The sequence below is a fragment of the Lolium rigidum genome, chromosome 2 (assembly GCF_022539505.1).
Source record: "Lolium rigidum isolate FL_2022 chromosome 2, APGP_CSIRO_Lrig_0.1, whole genome shotgun sequence".
Taxonomy (NCBI): Eukaryota; Viridiplantae; Streptophyta; class Magnoliopsida; order Poales; family Poaceae; genus Lolium; species Lolium rigidum.
Genome location: NC_061509.1, coordinates 25,972,494 through 25,992,623, shown reverse-complemented (window position 1 = coordinate 25,992,623; position 20,130 = coordinate 25,972,494). Strand labels below are relative to the sequence as shown.

The 20,130-nt window shown below is 38.9% G+C and overlaps 1 pseudogene; it reads right to left on the bottom strand.

The window, feature by feature from the left end:
• Positions 1-3,256: 3,256 nt before the first annotated feature.
• LOC124689386 overlaps positions 3,257-20,130 on the bottom strand; it is a 110,269-nt pseudogene continuing 93,395 nt past the window's right edge.

Below are 20,130 nucleotides of genomic sequence, written 5' to 3'. Positions count from 1 at the left end.
ATAATTTACAGTTAACCTTAATAGTAAAAAAATTAAGGTAAAGCCACAAATTTAGTTACAAATTATTTATAACTACACTTGATACAGTATGTTATGCATAACATATCATATGAACTTGACACTCAATTGATATAGGGTATCATGTATAAATTTTAAATACAAAATACCAATGATTGAGCCATTTGGGAGATTGAACTATTATTTCATGATAAAAATACTCTTCATAACATATATTAGTTTGCATCGTGTTTCATAGGGCCGACATGGATAAATTGCCTCATGTGGTTCTTGATTAGATATTTCTTTATTTATAAATTGGTTTCGTAGCAATTTAACTTTTTCTAGCAAGAGAGAAAAATCAGAATATGCTATCCCTCATAATGTAGCAATATATTTGAGGTGAGGAAATAAGGTATGAAATAGACTTGAGAAGCTACTCGCATCTACTCATTTCCATTATAGTGGTATCACACAAAAAGGAAATAAAGATACTTCGCAAAGAAAATATGAACACCAGCACAAATCAGAAGATATGCAGTCTAATAATTTAATGGTGGTAGTAGGATCATTGTTAGATAATATATATATAAGAATTTTTAACGGCCCCAAAAGATAATATTCAACATTGAATAACCTTGTTACATCATGAAGTACGCGCGGGAGTGTAACTTTATAGGACGATTAATAAAGCCAATATGGGTTGAAAAAACAATTCTTCAATCTGGGTGAGCATATAAAAGGCTGGCATAAGTCACAGTAACAGAAATCGTAGTTTCAGAACGCAAATTTTCATCTTCTGCATTTTTATTTTCTTAAATCTTACGCTTGCCTGCTGAGGCATCCCTACCTCGGAGAGAAGAAAGGCCTATAATTCACAATGTGCATATGACAGATAGTTCAGAATGTGGGATATGCCTCACAATTTTTTCACCAGTTATGAGAGAGGATACATGTCACAGCTCCTGGCTATGGAGAGTGAAGAAAATATTCAAGGTCCTCGTTAACTACAAACATGGTTTCACTGGAATAACTTGTATAGAATTAACAATAGCAACAACCAATATTTCAAGGTGGTAAATCCATGCCAGCACCATTAAAAAATTGTGTAGTCATTTCTGATGCAACCAGGACAGTCAAATAAATTAGAAAAGAATATAGTAGAGGCAGAATTTTCAGGTTGTTGAACCGAAATGGCGCAATCAGTTCAAATACCAAATCTGCTACAAATATGACACTTGATATGTCTTCCTTTGAAAAATATGACCAATGAGTAGACTCAATGAAAGATAATGTTGTGTTTGAAATAAAAAAATGTTTCTAAAATATTTATACGTAGGAGGCCCATATCAGAAAGAACTACACTGGAAAAGACAATACATAGAAACAGTAGGCAACTTAGTCTATGTTGAGATGCAGAACCTTCAAAGACCTTTGTTTTGGTGGCTCAGGTTCTGCACTGGCTGAAGATAATTACAGTGCCAAGATTCTGAGTTTAATGTCCACCTTTTTGCACTATCAGAAAGGTAGATCCACCTGAAAATCAATAAATGGAAGTAAACATTCTTTTTATTGCAAAAACAAATTGCTTCTCATGAATATTATTCTGAACGAATAATAAGAATCTAGGCAATTATGAAAATGTCCTTAGAGGTTAAGAAAAAAGTAAAAGAAATAATGTCCAAGAGTTGCATCTGAGAATCCTCATATTCATGCAAACTTTGTCAACACCAAATTTTAACTGTCAGTACTGAAGAAGCAAGCTGTAAATAATTTAAGATGATGTACAGCATTGATCAGATCTGGACTTATTTTAGATTTCAGGGAGTCAGGATTCTCATACCACAACTGGCAGCGGTACATTTTTTTGTCCAAGAAAGGTGCTAAAATTATGTATGGCTTCCTCGTTATAACCTTAAACTCTGGCAAACATGGTTGAACATGATTAGCGAAGTGTGTACCTCTTTCTTTATCTGCTCGTCCGTCTTGTACATGATCAACTCGGTATGGAATAGGAAGGCGGACATGTAAGCTGTAATAGAGCAGTCGATATATGCAATCACGGGATTGGCAGGGCGAGTGTGAGGATCGGTGCCGGCCTTGGCATGCGTTTGCGCGGGCCAGCAGCGCCTCCGCCTCAGGCAGCGTCGTGGCAAGCGAGGACGACATGCGGCGACCGATCCCCTCTTCTTGGATTCGCCGGCTCTAGCAGCAACTCCCATGAGGATAAGGTGGTGTTAATAGTATGTAACATCCGGTACTATCTATTGTTAAACCGTGACAGGTTCAGTAAGAGCAGTGTCAATTGAAAACTGAAAACATAAAACTAAACTAAACATAATAATATCTTCTATTCTTGACAATATTTCTTGAAAAAAAACATTTAAATATATCGGATGCAGACCTTTATTTTTAGATGATTTGGACTACACAGTACACACCATCAGTAACAAACTTGAAGCTCTTCCACAACCATTTAGAATCTGCATAATCAACAAAACAAAAACAAAAAACAGTATGAGAGAAGTAACATAGCAGTTGAATTGCTTTCAACTTGATATAATATACTTGATTGGATATAGTTTTACAATAACACAATTACACTGAAGTTATAGTAGGGAATCACAAATTTCAGATATGAATAAGCTCACCAAGTATATTACCAGTCAATAGTACTTATGAACGCTTACCCATGAAATCACCATGTATTCTAAACAAAATTCGATAGAATTGAAACCAATTCAGACAAATTATAGTCATACCCACCGGAAGACTTCTGCAGTTGGGGAAATATGTTGTGAAAAACTTCTGTAGGACTACCATTAAATATTGCCATTAAATTGGCTTCTGAATGGCCTGTATTTCGTGTCAGCACCTTGGTCTGGATGGTTTTGTGAGTTGAATTATTTTGCACCTGGGTAGTTATTCTATTTCTAGGATATCTGAATTATGACTCACGCTTCAGTGCAGTGGACTTTCTAGTACATACTCCATACTTGTTTCCTAACTCAGGCAAACAATAAGACAATAAGCATGAGCTCTTGCAAACTCCCATGAACTTAAGAAGAATGAATCCTCAACACCGAACCTTAACCAGTACTCATTTCGCCAGATTCTCACGTAGCAAGACAGTAATAAACCAAATGGATTGTACTACAATCTATTCCATATGAAATTCAGGTAGCAATATTAGATCGGTTCAGAACTTGCAATTCAGGTACCATCAAATTTGATTTAGAACTGCAGCCTCGAGGAGCAGTTAGACTTTGGCAGGTGGTGGCGGCGTCCTTGCGAAGGGCAAGGCGTCGTAGACGGCCGGGCGGAGAGGGTCCGCGCCGGTGGCGGAGGCGACGGCCCGCGCCGGTGGCGGCAGGGACGGCCGGGCGGCGAGGGTCCGCGTTGGTAGGCGGCGACGGTTGGCGCTGGTAGCGGAGGTGACGGGTCCAGCTGGAGGCGGCGGTTCGCACTGGTAGCGGAGGCGATGGGTCGCGTTGGAGACGGCGGTGGCGATGTGCGCGACAGCGTGCGCGGCGTGCGCAGCGTCGGGCGGAGCGGCGGTTTGGCGGCGGCGTGCGCGGAGGTGGCTGTGGTGTTGCGTTTTGTTCAGCTAGCAGTTTGATTTAGACGTGGGTTGTGAGCGTCTAACACTTGTTTTAGGGCTAATCTGAGCCGGTAGATTAGATGGTTAGACGGTCCAGATGTTTTGGATCTGCCTCTCTGTCTCTTTTAATAGTAGTAGATTATTAGGAGTGCTGATTCGGGTGTGTGCTGTAGGATCGTTTTGTACAGTTTCAAACAAAGAAAGATCGTTTTGTACGGTCGGAGGTGTGTGACAATTTACAAGTGTTTGAAAAAAGATGTTCTGTCATAATTGTTTGATGATTTTGAATATTTCCGACAGAATATACTACCTTTGTCCATAAAAAGATGTTTCAATGATATCAAATATGCATTTATCTAGATGTATTTCAGTGAGTAGATACATGCAAATTTTGCCAGAGTTGAGACATCTTTTTATAGATGTGGGCAGTATTAAAAATTTTCATCTCGTGGTCTCTTGTGTCTCGGGATGTTGAATTTTGTCAAAGATTCGTCGTAATCATGCATGTCAACTTGTGGTGTCCGGATGTTAAATTTGTCAAAAAAATCATAATCATGCATGTCATCTTGTGGTCTTGGGATCTGACAGTCTTTAATAAATATATCTTGCTCTGTATCGTCATACATATTTTACATTATATCATTATTTGAAAACTAACTCGGATTACCACTTCATAGGTCCATATGACACATTCATTTTTGAAGAAAATTAGTCATCATCTTAGTCGGATTCAGAATAAAATGATGATGATGATATCAGGAATCAAGACATCAAGATGAAAGAATAAAAATTCCACAAATTGTATGATTGTGGATAAACCTTCGAAGAAAACCTCTATTTGACTCCCAAAAAACTCGCCAGAACAATATATAAAATTCAAATGATATGGTTGTATTTAAATTATAAGACGTGCGTTGCACGTGCACACTTACTAGTACTATTGTAAAGCATATGAGATGAATGAAGTGATTCGAAGCAATGGTAAAGATAATGACTAAACAACTGAATCATATAGCAAAGACTTTTCATGAATAGTACTTTCAAGACAAGCATCAATAAGTCTTGCACAAGATTTAACTCATAAAGAAATAGATTCTTAATAGAAGGTTTTGAAGTAACACAAAGGATGATTAAGTTTCAGCAATTGCTTTCAACTTGTAACATGTATATCTCATGGATAGTTGTCAACATAAAGCAATATAACAAGTGCAATAAGTAAACATGTAAGAATCAATGCACACAGTTGACACAAGTGTTTGCTTCAAAGATAGAAAGAAGTAGGTAAACTGACTCAACATAAAGTAAATGAAAGGCCCTTCACAAAGGGAAGCATGGATTACTCATGTGCTAGAGCTTTTTATTTTGAAAACATGGAAACAATTTTGTCAACGGTAGTAATAATTCAAATGTGTTATGCATAAAACCTCTTATAAGTTGCAAGCCTCATGCATCGAATACCAATAGTGCCCGCACCTTGTCCTAATTAGCTCGGGCTTCCATGGATTATCATTGCATTACATATGTTGCAACCAAGTGTCACAAAGGGGTACCTCTATGCCACATGTACAAAGGTCCAAGGAGATAGATCGCATTTGATTTCTCAATTTTGATAGATCTCAACTTGAGGACATCCATACCGGGACAACATAGAAAACAGATAATGGACTCCTCTTTTATGCTTTAGGCATTCAACAACAGATAATATTCTCATAAGAGATGTGAGGATTAATGTCCAAGCTGAAACTTCCACCATGATACATGGCTTTGGTTGGCGGCCCAATGTTCTTCTCTAACAATATGCATACTCAAACCATTTAATCATGAGAAATCTCCCTTACTTCAGACAAGACGAACATGCATAGCAACTCACATGATATTCAACAAAGGTGTAACAGGTTGACGGCGTCCCCAGAAACATGGTTACCGCTCAACAAGCAACTTATAAGAACTAAGATACATAAGCGACATATTCATTACCATAATAGTTTTTAGGCTACTTTCCCATGAGCTATGTATTGCAAAGACAAGGAATGAAATTTTAAAGGTAGCACGCAAGCAATTTACTTTGGAATGGAAGAAAAATACCACATAGTAGGTAGTTATGGTGGACACAAATGGCATGAGTTTTGGCTCAAGGTTTTGGATGCACGAGAAGCATTCCCTCTCGAGTACAAGGCTTTGGCTAGCAAGGTTGTTTGAAGCAAACACAAGTATGAACTGGTACAGCAAAACTTACATAAGAACATATTGCAAGCATTATAAGACTCTACACTGTCTCCTTGTTGCTCAAACACTTTTACCCGAAAATATCTAGACCTTAGAGAGACCAATCATGCAAACCAAATTTCAACAAGCTCTACAGTAGTTCTCCACTAATAGGTTTAAACTACATGATGCAAGAGCTTAAACATGATCTATGAGAGCTCAAAAGAATTGCCAAGTATCAAATTATTCAAGACAATATACCATTTACCACATGAAGCATTTTCTGTTTCCAACCAAATAGCAATAAATGTTGCGGCTTTCATCTTCCGCCATGAACATGAATTAAGAACACAAGTGTTCATATGAAAAAGCGGAGCGTGTCTCTCTCCCAAACAAACATGGTATGATGGTGCCCACTTTATTGAAAATAAAATACACAACAGAAAATAAAGACGCTCCAAGAATAACACATAGTATATGAAGCAATAAAAATATAGTGAACAGAAACGGGACCTGATATTTTTATTGATGAAGAAGGGGATGCCTTGGGCATCCCCAAGCTTTGACGCTTGTACTTCTTGAATATATCTTGGGGTGACATGGGCATCCCCAAGCTTGAGCTTTTGTCCATTCTTCATCTCATCTCATCATTCTTCTTTCCTACACTTGAAAACTTCCTTCATACAAAACTCATCACAAATCTCATTAGCAGTGTTAGTGCAATGATAATATTAATCAAATCTACAAAGTTCAGTATGACATATGAAAAGCATTTTAATAAAAAATTAGCTACTGTAGCACAACTTCAATAAGGTTCTTTGATCAAGAGAACTCAAAAAGGTGGGCAAAAAGATGCAAATGCAAAACAGTGCAAGAATTTGTCAAAACAGAATAGTTCGTAAAAATTGATTTTTAAAAAATACTTACGCTGCGTAACTCGAAAAACTCTGAACTAATGAAAGTTAGATAAATACCTGGGGAAGATGCTCGTAAATTGGCAGCTCAAACTTACGTTCTGGTGAGTTTTGGCGATTTTTCTCGTGACGAACCAGAAACAGTAAACAAGATTGCAAATCTCCCAAATACCACTTTCTTACCATTAGAGGCAATTCTTGGGTTATTGATGGCGTGTATTTCACACGTTCGTTGGGCAACCCCAAGAGGAAGGTATGATGCGCACAGCAGCAAGTTTTCCCTCAGAAAGAAACCAAGGTTTATCGAACCAGGAGGAGCCAAGAAGCACGTTGAAGGTTGATGGCGGCGGGATGTAGTGCGGCGCAACACCGGAGATTCCGGCGCCAACGTGGAACCTGCACAACACAACCAAAGTACTTTGCCCCAACGAAACAGTGAGGTTGTCAATCTCACCGGCTTGCTGTAACAAAGGATTAACCGTATTGTGTGGAAGATGATTGTTTGCGTGAAAACGAGTAAAACAAGTATTGCGATAGATTGTATTTCGGTAAAGAGAATTGGACCGGGGTCCACAGTTCACTAGAGGTGTCTCTCCCATAAGACGAACAGCATGTTGGGTGAACAAATTACAGTTGGGCAATTGACAAATAAAGAGAGCATGACCATGCACATACATATCATGATGAGTATAGTGAGATTTAATTGGGCATTACGACAAAGTACATAGACCGTCATCCAACTGCATCTATGCCTAAAAAGTCCACCTTCGAGGTTATCATCCGACCCCCTCCAGTATTAAGTTGCTAACAATAGACAATTGCATTAAGTATTGCGCGTAATGTAACTAGTGACTACATCCTTGAACATAGCACTAATGTTTTATCCCTAGTGGCAACAGCACATCCATAACCTTAGTGGTTCTTGTCACTCCTCCAGATTCACGGAGGCATGAACCCACTATCGAGCATAAATACTCCCTCTTGGAGTTACTAGCATCAACTTGGCCGGAGCATCTACTAATAACGGAGAGCATGCAAGATCATAAACAACACATAAGCATAGCTTTGATAATCAACATAACAAGTATTCTCTATTCATCGGATCCCAACAAACGCAACATATAGAATTACGGATAGATGATCTTGATCATGTTAGGCAGCTCACAAGATCCGACAATGATAGCACAATGGGGAGAAGACAACCATCTAGCTACTGCTATGGACCCATAGTCCAGGGGTAGACTACTCACACATCACACCGGAGGCGACCATGGCGGCGTAGATTCCTCCGGGAGATGATTCCCCTCTCCGGCAGGGTGCCGGAGGCGATCTCCTGGATCCCCCGAGATGGGATCGGCGGCGGCGGCGTCTCCGGAAGGTTTTCCGTATCGTGGTTCTCGGTATCGGGGTTTTCATCACGGAGACTTTTTATAGGCGAAAGGGCAGGTCAAGAGGTGGCACGGGGGCCCCACACCACAGGGCCGCGCCGCCAAGGGGGGGGCCGCGCCGCCCTAGGGTGTGGCCCCTCCGTGGCCCCTCTTCGTCTCTCCTTCGGACCTCTGGAAGCTTCGTGAGAAAATAGGCCCCTGGGCTTTGATTTCGTCCAATTCCGAGAATATTTCCTTACTAGGATTTCTGAAACCAAAAACAGCAGAAAACAAGAATCGGCACTTCGGCATCTTGTTAATAGGTTAGTTCCGGAAAATGCACGAATATGACATAAAGTGTGCATAAAACATGTAGATAACATCAATAATGTGGCATGGAACATAAGAAATTATCGATACGTCGGAGACGTATCAGCATCCCCAAGCTTAGTTCCGCTCGTCCCGAGCGAGTAAAACGATAACACGGATAATTTCTGGAGTGACATGCCATCATAATCTTGATCATACTATTTGTAAAGCATATGTAGTGAATGCAGCGATCAAAACAATGTATATGACATGAGTAGACAAGTGAATCATAAAGCAAAGACTTTTCATGAATAGCACTTCAAGACAAGCATCAATAAGTCTTGCATAAGAGTTAACTCATAAAGCAATAATTCAAAGTAAAGGCATTGAAGCAACACAAAAGAAGATTAAGTTTCAGCGGTTGCTTTCAACTTGTAACATGTATATCTCATGGATATTGTCAACATAGAGTAATATAATAAGTGCAATAAGCAAGTATGTAGGAATCAATGCATAGTTCACACAAGTGTTTGCTTCTTGAGGTGGAGAGAAATAGGTGAACTGACTCAACATTGAAAGTAAAAGAATGGTCCTCCATAGAGGAAAAGCATCGATTGCTATATTTGTGCTAGAGCTTTGATTTTGAAAACATAAATAATTTTGTCAACGGTAGTAATAAAGCATATGTATCATGTAAATTATATCTTACAAGTTGCAAGCCTCATGCATAGTATACTAATAGTGCCCGCACCTTGTCCTAATTAGCTTGGACTACCGGATCATCACAATGCATTGTTTTTACCAAGTGTCACAAAGGGGTACCTCTATGCCGCCTTGTACAAAGGTCTAAGGAGAAAACTCGCATTGGATTTCTCGCTATTGATTATTCTTCAACTTAGACATCCATACCGGGACAACATAGACAACAGATAATGGACTCCTCTTTTATGCATAAGCATATAACAACAATTAATAATTTTCTCATTTGAGATTTGAGGATTGTTGTCCAAAACTGAAACTTCCACCATGGAACATGGCTTTAGTTAGCGGCCCAATGTTCTTCTCTAACATATGCATGCTTAACCCTATGGTGGTAGATCTCTCTTACTTCGGACAAGACGAACATGCATAGCAACTCACATGAAATTCAACAAAGAGTAGTTGATGGCGTCCCCAGTAAACATGGTTATCGCACAACAAGCAACTTAATAAGAGATAAAGTGCATAATTACATATTCAATACCACAATAGTTTAAAGCTATTTGTCCCATGAGCTATATATTGCAAAGGTGAATGATGGAATTTTAAAGGTAGCACTCAAGCAATTTACTTTGGAATGGCGGAAAATACCATGTAGTAGGTAGGTATGGTGGACACAAATGGCATAGTGGTTGGCTCAAGTATTTTGGATGCATGAGAAGTATTCCCTCTCGATACAAGGTTTAGGCTAGCAAGGCTTATTTGAAACAAACACAAGGATGAACCGGTGCAGCAAAACTCACATAAAAGACATATTGAAAACATTATAAGACTCTACACCGTCTTCCTTGTTGTTCAAACTCAAAACTAGAAATTATCTAGAGCTTAGAGAAACCAAATATGCAAACCAAATTTTAGCATGCTCTATGTATTTCTTCATTAATGGGTGCAAAGCATATGATGCAAGAGCTTAATCATGAGCACAACAATTGCCAAGTATCACATTACCCAAGACATTTATAGCAATTACTACATGTATCATTTTCCAATTCCAACCATATAACAATTTAACGAAGGAGAAACTTCGCCATGAATACTATGAGTAGAAACCAAGGACATACTTGTCCATATGCTACAGCGGAGCGTGTCTCTCTCCCATAAAGTGAATGCTAGGATCCATTTTATTCAAACAAAACAAAAAAAACAAACCGACGCTCCAAGAAAAAGCACATAAGATGTGATGGAATAAAAATATAGTTTCAGGGGAGGAACTCGATAATGTTGTCGATGAAGAAGGGGATGCCTTGGGCATCCCCAAGCTTAGACGCTTGAGTCTTCTTGATATATGCAGGGGTGAACCACCGGGTGCATCCCCAAGCTTAGAGCTTTCACTCTCCTTGATCATGTTGCATCATACTCCTCTCTTGATCCTTGAAAACTTCCTCCACACCAAACTCGAAACAACTCATTAGAGGGTTAGTGCACATTATAAATTGACATATTCAGAGGTGACACAATCATTCTTAACACTTCTGGACATTGCATAATGCTACTGGACATTAGTGGATCAAAGAAATTCATCCAACATAGCGAAAGAGGCAATGCGAAATAAAAGGCAGAATCTGTCAAAACAGAACAGTTCGTATTGACGAATTTTAAAATGGCACCAGACTTGCTCAAATGAAAATGCTCAAATTGAATGAAAGTTGCGTACATATCTGAGGATCATGCACGTAAATTGGCTTAATTTTCTGAGTTACCTACAGGGAGGTGGACCCAGATTCGTGACAGCAAAGAAATCTGGAACTGTGCAGTAATCCAAATCTAGTACTTACTTTTCTATCAACGGCTTAACTTGGCACAACAAAACACAAAACTAAGATAAGGAGAGGTTGCTACAGTAGTAAACAACTTCCAAGACACAAAATAAAAGCAAAGTACTGTAGGTAAAAACATGGGTTGTCTCCCATAAGCGCTTTTCTTTAACGCCTTTCAGCTAGGCGCAGAAAGTGTGTATCAAGTATTATCAAGAGATGAAGTGTCAACATCATAATTTGTTCTCATAATAGAATCAAAAGGTACCTTCATTCTCTTTCTAGGGAAGTGTTCCATACCTTTCTTGAGAGGAAATTGATATTTTATATTACCTTCCTTCATATCAATGATAGCACCAACATTTCGAAGAAAAGGTCTTCCCAATATAATGGGGCAAGATGCATTGTATTCAATATCCAAGACAACAAAATCAACGGGAACCAGGTTATTGTTAATGGTAATGCGAACATTATCAACTTTACCCAAAGGTTTCTTTGTAGAATGATCAGCAAGATTAACATCCAAATAACAATTTTTCAGATGGTGGCAAGTCAAGCATATTATAAATTTTCTTAGGCATAACAGAGATACTTGCACCAAGATCACATAAAGCATTACAATCAAAATCTTTAATCTTCATCTTAATGATGGGCTCCCAACCATCCTCTAACTTTTTAGGAATAGAGGCTTCACGCTCTAGTTTCTCTTCTCTAGCTTTTATGAGAGCATTTGTAATATGATGCGTGAAAGCCAAATTTATAGCACTAGCATTAGGACTTTTAGCAAGTTTTTGCAAGAACTTTATAACTTCAGAGATGTGGCAATCATCAAAATTCAAACCATTATAATCTAAAGCAATGGGATCATCATCCCCAATGTTGGAAAAAATTTCAGCAGCTTTATCACAGAGCGGTTTCAGCAGTTTTAGCGGTTTCGAGCAGTTTTCGCGCTTTGCATTCGAAGTGGAAACATTGCTAACACCAATTCTTTTATTAGTATGAGTAGGAGGTGCAGCAACATGTGTAGCATTAGCATTACTAGTGGTGGTAATAGTCCAAACTTTAGCTATATTCTTCTCTTTAGCTAGTTTTTCATTTTCTTCTCTATCCCACCTAGCACGCAGTTCAGCCATTAATCTTATATTCTCATTAATTCTAACTTGAATGGCATTTGCTGTAGTAGTAATTTTATTATGATGATTCTCATTAGTCATAACTTTTGATTTCAAAAGATCAACATCGACAGACAAGACTATCAACTTTAGAAGCAAGTATATCAATTTTCCCAAGCTTTTCTTCAACAGATTTGTTAAAAGCAGTTTGTGTACTAATAAATTCCTTAAGCATGGCTTCAAGTCCAGGGGGTGAACTCCTATTATTGTTGCAAGAATTCCCATAAGAATTACCATAGCCGTTGCCATTATTATAAGGATATGGCCTATAGTTGTTACTAGAATTGTTCCGGTAAGCATTGTTGTTGAAATTGTTATTTTTAATGAAGTTTACATCAACATGTTCTTCTTGTGCAACCAATGAAGCTAATGGAACATTATTAGGATCAATATTAGTCCTATCATTCACAAGCATAGACATAATAGCATCGATCTTATCACTCAAGGAAGAGGTTTCTTCGACGAATTTACCTTCTTACCTTGTGGAGCTCTTTCCGTGTGCCATTCAGAGTAGTTGATCATCATATTATCAAGAAGCTTTGTTGCTTCACCAAGAGTGATGGACATAAAGGTACCTCCAGCAGCTGAATCCAATAAATTCCGTGAAGAAAAATTTAGTCCCGCATAGAAGGTTTGGATGATCATCCAAGTAGTCAGTCCATGGGTTGGGCAATTTTTAACCGAGAGATTTCATTCTTTCCCAAGCTTGAGCAACATGTTCAGTATCTAATTGTTTAAAATTCATTATGCTACTCCTCAAAGATATAATTTTAGCAGGGGGATAATATCTACCAATAAAAGCATCCTTGCATTTAGTCCATGAATCGATACTATTCTTAGGCAGAGATAGCAACCAATCTTTAGCTCTTCCTCTTAATGAGAAAGGGAACAATTTTAGTTTAATAAAATCACCATCTACATCTTTATATTTTTGCATTTCACATAGTTCAACAAAATTATTAAGATGGGCAGCAGCATCATCAGAACTAACACCAGAAAATTGCTCTCGCATAACAAGATTCGATAAAGCAGGTTTAATTTCAAAGAATTCTGCTGTAGTAGCGAGGTGGAGCAATAGGTGTGCATAAGAAATCATTATTATTTGTGGTTGTGAAGTCACACAACTTAGTGTTTTCAGCGTTGGCCATTTTAGCAACAGTAAATAAAGCAAACTAGATAAAGTAAATGCAAGTAAACTAATTTTTTGTGTTTTTGATATAGCAAACAAGATAACAAGTAAAGTAAAACTAGCAACTAATTTTTTTGTATTTTGATTTAGTGCAGCAAACAAAGTAGTAAATAAAACTAAGCAAGACAAAAACAAAGTAAAGAGATTGAGAAGTGGAGACTCCCCTTGCAGCGTGTCTTGATCTCCCCGGCAACGGCGCCAGAAAATATGCTTGATGGCGTGTATTTCACACGTTCGTTGGGCAACCCCAAGAGGAAGGTATGATGCGCACAGCAGCAAGTTTTCCCTCGAGAAAGAAACCAAGGTTTATCGAACCAGGAGGAGCCAAGAAGCACGTTGAAGGTTGATGGCGGCGGGATGTAGTGTGGCGCAACACCGGAGATTCCGGCGCCAACGTGGAACCCGCACAACACAACCAAAGTACTTTGCCCCAACGAAACAAGGTGAGGTTGTCAATCTCACCGGCTTGCCGATGGCGTGTATTTCACACGTTCGTTGGGCAACCCCAAGAGGAAGGTATGATGCGCACAGCAGCAAGTTTTCCCTCGAAAGAAACCAAGGTTTATCGAACCAGGAGGAGCCAAGAAGCACGTTGAAGGTTGATGGCGGCGGGATGTAGTGCGGCGCAACACCGGAGATTCCGGCGCCAACGTGGAACCTGCACAACACAACCAAAGTACTTTGCCCCAACGAAACGAGTGAGGTTGTCAATCTCACCGGCTTGCTGTAACAAAGGATTAACCGTATTGTGTGGAAGATGATTGTTTGCGAGAAAACAGTAGAACAAGTATTGCAGGAGATTGTATTTCAGTAAAGAGAATTGGACCGGGGTCCACAGTTCACTAGAGGTGTCTCTCCCATAAGACGAACGAGCATGTTGGGTGAACAAATTACGAGTTGGGCAATTGACAAATAAAGAGAGCATGACCATGCACATACATATCATGATGAGTATAGTGAGATTTAATTGGGCATTACGACAAAGTACATAGACCGTCATCCAACCGCATCTATGCCTAAAAAGTCCACCTTCGAGGTTATCATCCGAACCCCCTCCGGTATTAAGTTGCTAACAACGAGACAATTGCATTAAGTATTGCGCGTAATGTAACTAGTGACTACATCCTTGAACATAGCACTAATGTTTTATCCCTAGTGGCAACAAGCACATCCATAACCTTAGTGGTTCTTGTCACTCCTCCGGATTCACGGAGGCATGAACCCACTATCGAGCATAAATACTCCCTCTTGGAGTTACTAGCATCAACTTGGCCAGAGCATCTACTAATAACGGAGAGCATGCAAGATCATAAACAACACATAAGCATAGCTTTGATAATCAACATAACAAGTATTCTCTATTCATCGGATCCCAACAAACGCAACATATAGAATTACAGATGGATGATCTTGATCATGTTAGGCAGCTCACAAGATCCGACAATGATAGCACAATGGGGAGAAGACAACCATCTAGCTACTGCTATGGACCCATAGTCCAGGGGTAGACTACTCACACATCACACCGGAGGCGACCATGGCGGCGTAGAGTCCTCCGGGAGATGATTCCCCTCTCCGGCGGGGTGCCGGAGGCGATCTCCTGGATCCCCCGAGATGGGATCGGCGGCGGCGGTGTCTCCGGAAGGTTTTCCGTATCGTGGTTCTCGGTGCCGGGGTTTTCGTCACGGAGACTTTTTATAGGCGAAAGGGCAGGTCAAGAGGCGGCACGGGGCCCCACACCACGGGGCCGCGCGGCCAAGGGGGGCCGCGCCGCCCTAGGGTGTGGCCCCTCCGTGGCCCCTCTTCGTCTCTCCTTCGGACTTCCGGAAGCTTCGTGAGAAAATAGGCCCCTGGGCTTTGATTTCGTCCAATTCCGAGAATATTTCCTTACTAGGATTTCTGAAACCAAAAACAGCGAGAAAACAGACAATCGGCACTTCGGCATCTTGTTAATAGGTTAGTTCCGGAAAATGCACGAATATGACATAAAGTGTGCATAAAACATGTAGATAACATCAATAATGTGGCATGGAACATAAGAAATTATCGATACGTCGGAGACGTATCAGCATCCCCAAGCTTAGTTCTGCTCGTCCCGAGCGAGGTAAAACGATAACACGGATAATTTCCGGAGTGACATGCCATCATAATCTTGATCATACTATTTGTAAAGCATATGTAGTGAATGCAGTGATCAAAACAATGTATATGACATGAGTAAACAAGTGAATCATAAAGCAAAGACTTTTCATGAATAGCACTTCAAGACAAGCATCAATAAGTCTTGCATAAGAGTTAACTCATAAAGCAATAATTCAAAGTAAAGGTATTGAAGCAACACAAAAGAAGATTAAGTTTCAGCGGTTGCTTTCAACTTGTAACATGTATATCTCATGGATATTGTCAACATAGAGTAATATAATAAGTGCAATAAGCAAGTATGTAGGAATCAATGCACAGTTCACACAAGTGTTTGCTTCTTGAGGTGGAGAGAAATAGGTGAACTGACTCAACATTGAAAGTAAAAGAATGGTCCTCAATAGAGGAAAAGCATCGATTGCTATATTTGTGCTAGAGCTTTGATTTTGAAAACATGAAACAATTTTGTCAACGGTAGTAATAAAGCATATGTATCATGTAAATTATATCTTACAAGTTGCAAGCCTCATGCATAGTATACTAATAGTGCCCGCACCTTGTCCTAATTAGCTTGGACTACCGGATCATCACAATGCATTGTTTTTACCAAGTGTCACAAAGGGGTACCTCTATGCCGCTCGTACAAAGGTCTAAGGAGAAAGCTCGCATTGGATTTCTCGCTATTGATTATTCTTCAACTTAGACATCCATACCGGGACAACATAGACAACAGATAATGGACTCCTCTTTTATGCATAAGCATATACCAACAATTAATAATTTTCTCATTTGAGATTTGAGGATTGTTGTCCAAAACTGAAACTTCCACCATGGAACATGGCTTTAGTTAGCGGCCCAATGTTCTTCTCTAACATATGCATGCTTAACCCTATGGTGGTAGATCTCTCTTACTTCGGACAAGACGAACATGCATAGCAACTCACATGAAATTCAACAAAGAGTAGTTGATGGCGTCCCCGGTAAACATGGTTATCGCACAACAAGCAACTTAATAAGAGATAAAGTGCATAATTACATATTCAATACCACAATAGTTTAAAGCTATTTGTCCCATGAGCTATATATTGCAAAGGTGAATGATGGAATTTTAAAGGTAGCACTCAAGCAATTTACTTTGGAATGGCGGAAAATACCATGTAGTAGGTAGGTATGGTGGACACAAATGGCATAGTGGTTGGCTCAAGTATTTTGGATGCATGAGAAGTATTCCCTCTCGATACAAGGTTTAGGCTAGCAAGGCTTATTTGAAACAAACACAAGGATGAACCGGTGCAGCAAAACTCACATAAAAGACATATTGAAAACATTATAAGACTCTACACCGTCTTCCTTGTTGTTCAAACTCAATACTAGAAATTATCTAGACCTTAGAGAAACCAAATATGCAAACCAAATTTTAGCATGCTCTATGTATTTCTTCATTAATGGGTGCAAAGCATATGATGCAAGAGCTTAATCATGAGCACAACAATTGCCAAGTATCACATTACCCAAGACATTTATAGCAATTACTACATGTATCATTTTCCAATTCCAACCATATAACAATTTAACGAAGGAGAAACTTCGCCATGAATACTATGAGTAGAAACCAAGGACATACTTGTCCATATGCTACAGCGGAGCGTGTCTCTCTCCCATAAAGTGAATGCTAGGATCCATTTTATTCAAACAAAACAAAAAACAAAAACAAACCGACGCTCCAAGAAAAAGCACATAAGATGTGATGGAATAAAAATATAGTTTCGGGGAGGAACCTGATAATGTTGTCGATGAAGAAGGGGATGCCTTGGGCATCCCCAAGCTTAGACGCTTGAGTCTTCTTGATATATGCAGGGGTGAACCACCGGGTGCATCCCCAAGCTTAGAGCTTTCACTCTCCTTGATCATGTTGCATCATACTCCTCTCTTGATCCTTGAAAACTTCCTCCACACCAAACTCGAAACAACTCATTAGAGGGTTAGTGCACATTATAAATTGACATATTCAGAGGTGACACAATCATTCTTAACACTTCTGGACATTGCATAATGCTACTGGACATTAGTGGATCAAAGAAATTCATCCAACATAGCGAAAGAGGCAATGCGAAATAAAAGGCAGAATCTGTCAAAACAGAACAGTTCGTATTGACGAATTTTAAAATGGCACCAGACTTGCTCAAATGAAAATGCTCAAATTGAATGAAAGTTGCGTACATATCTGAGGATCATGCACGTAAATTGGCTTAATTTTCTGAGTTACCTACAGGGAGGTGGACCCAGATTCGTGACAGCAAAGAAATCTGGAACTGTGCAGTAATCCAAATCTAGTACTTACTTTTCTATCAACGGCTTAACTTGGCACAACAAAACACAAAACTAAGATAAGGAGAGGTTGCTACAGTAGTAAACAACTTCCAAGACACAAAATAAAAACAAAGTACTGTAGGTAAAAACATGGGTTGTCTCCCATAAGCGCTTTTCTTTAACGCCTTTCAGCTAGGCGCAGAAAGTGTGTATCAAGTATTATCAAGAGATGAAGTGTCAACATCATAATTTGTTCTCATAATAGAATCAAAAGGTACCTTCATTCTCTTTCTAGGGAAGTGTTCCATACCTTTCTTGAGAGGAAATTGATATTTTATATTACCTTCCTTCATATCAATGATAGCACCAACAGTTCGAAGAAAAGGTCTTCCCAATATAATGGGGCAAGATGCATTGTATTCAATATCCAAGACAACAAAATCAACGGGAACCAGGTTATTGTTAATGGTAATGCGAACATTATCAACTTTACCCAAAGGTTTCTTTGTAGAATGATCGAGCAAGATTAACATCCAAATAACAATTTTTCAGCGGTGGCAAGTCAAGCATATTATAAATTTTCTTAGGCATAACAGAGATACTTGCACCAAGATCACATAAAGCATTACAATCAAAATCTTTAATCTTCATCTTAATGATGGGCTCCCAACCATCCTCTAACTTTTTAGGAATAGAGGCTTCACGCTCTAGTTTCTCTTCTCTAGCTTTTATGAGAGCATTTGTAATATGATGCGTGAAAGCCAAATTTATAGCACTAGCATTAGGACTTTTAGCAAGTTTTTGCAAGAACTTTATAACTTCAGAGATGTGGCAATCATCAAAATTCAAACCATTATAATCTAAAGCAATGGGATCATCATCCCCAATGTTGGAAAAAATTTCAGCAGCTTTATCACAGGCGGTTTCAGTGGTTTTAGCCAGTTTCAGGCAGTTTTTCGCGCTTTGCATTCGAAGTGGAAACATTGCTAACACCAATTCTTTTATTAGTATGAGTAGGAGGTGCAGCAACATGTGTAGCATTAGCATTACTAGTGGTGGTAATAGTCCAAACTTTAGCTATATTCTTCTCTTTAGCTAGTTTTTCATTTTCTTCTCTATCCCACCTAGCACGCAGTTCAGCCATTAATCTTATATTCTCATTAATTCTAACTTGAATGGCATTTGCTGTAGTAGTAATTTTATTATGATGATTCTCATTAGTCATAACTTTTGATTTCAAAAGATCAACATCGACGACAAGACTATCAACTTTAGAAGCAAGTATATCAATTTTCCCAAGCTTTTCTTCAATGATTTGTTAAAAGCAGTTTGTGTACTAATAAATTCCTTAAGCATGGCTTCAAGTCCAGGGGTGAACTCCTATTATTGTTGTAAGAATTCCCATAAGAATTACCATAGCCGTTGCCATTATTATAAGGATATGGCCTATAGTTGTTACTAGAATTGTTCCAGGTAAGCATTGTTGTTGAAATTATTATTTTTAATGAAGTTTACATCAACATGTTCTTCTTGTGCAACCAATGAAGCTAATGGAACATTATTAGGATCAATATTAGTCCTATCATTCACAAGCATAGACATAATAGCATCGATCTTATCACTCAAGGAAGAGGTTTCTTCGACGAATTTACCTTCTTACCTTGTGGAGCTCTTTCCGTGTGCCATTCAGAGTAGTTGATCATCATATTATCAAGAAGCTTTGTTGCTTCACCAAGAGTGATGGACATAAAGGTACCTCCAGCAGCTGAATCCAATAAATTCCGTGAAGAAAAATTTAGTCCTGCATAGAAGGTTTGGATGATCATCCAAGTAGTCAGTCCATGGGTTGGGCAATTTTTAACCAGAGATTTCATTCTTTCCCAAGCTTGAGCAACATGTTCAGTATCTAATTGTTTAAAATTCATTATGCTACTCCTCAAAGATATAATTTTAGCAGGGGGATAATATCTACCAATAAAAGCATCCTTGCATTTAGTCCATGAATCGATACTATTCTTAGGCGAGAGATAGCAACCAATCTTTAGCTCTTCCTCTTAATGAGAAAGGGAACAATTTTAGTTTAATAATATCACCATCTACATCTTTATATTTTTGCATTTCACATAGTTCAACAAAATTATTAAGATGGGCAGCAGCATCATCAGAACTAACACCAGAAAATTGCTCTCGCATAACAAGATTCAGTAAAGCAGGTTTAATTTCAAAGAATTCTGCTGTAGTAGCCGGTGGAGCAATAGGTGTGCATAAGAAATCATTATTATTTGTGGTTGTGAAGTCACACAACTTAGTATTTTCAGCGTTGGCCATTTTAGCAACGATAAATAAAGCAAACTAGATAAAGTAAATGCAAGTAAACTAATTTTTTTGTGTTTTTGATATAGCAAACAAGATAA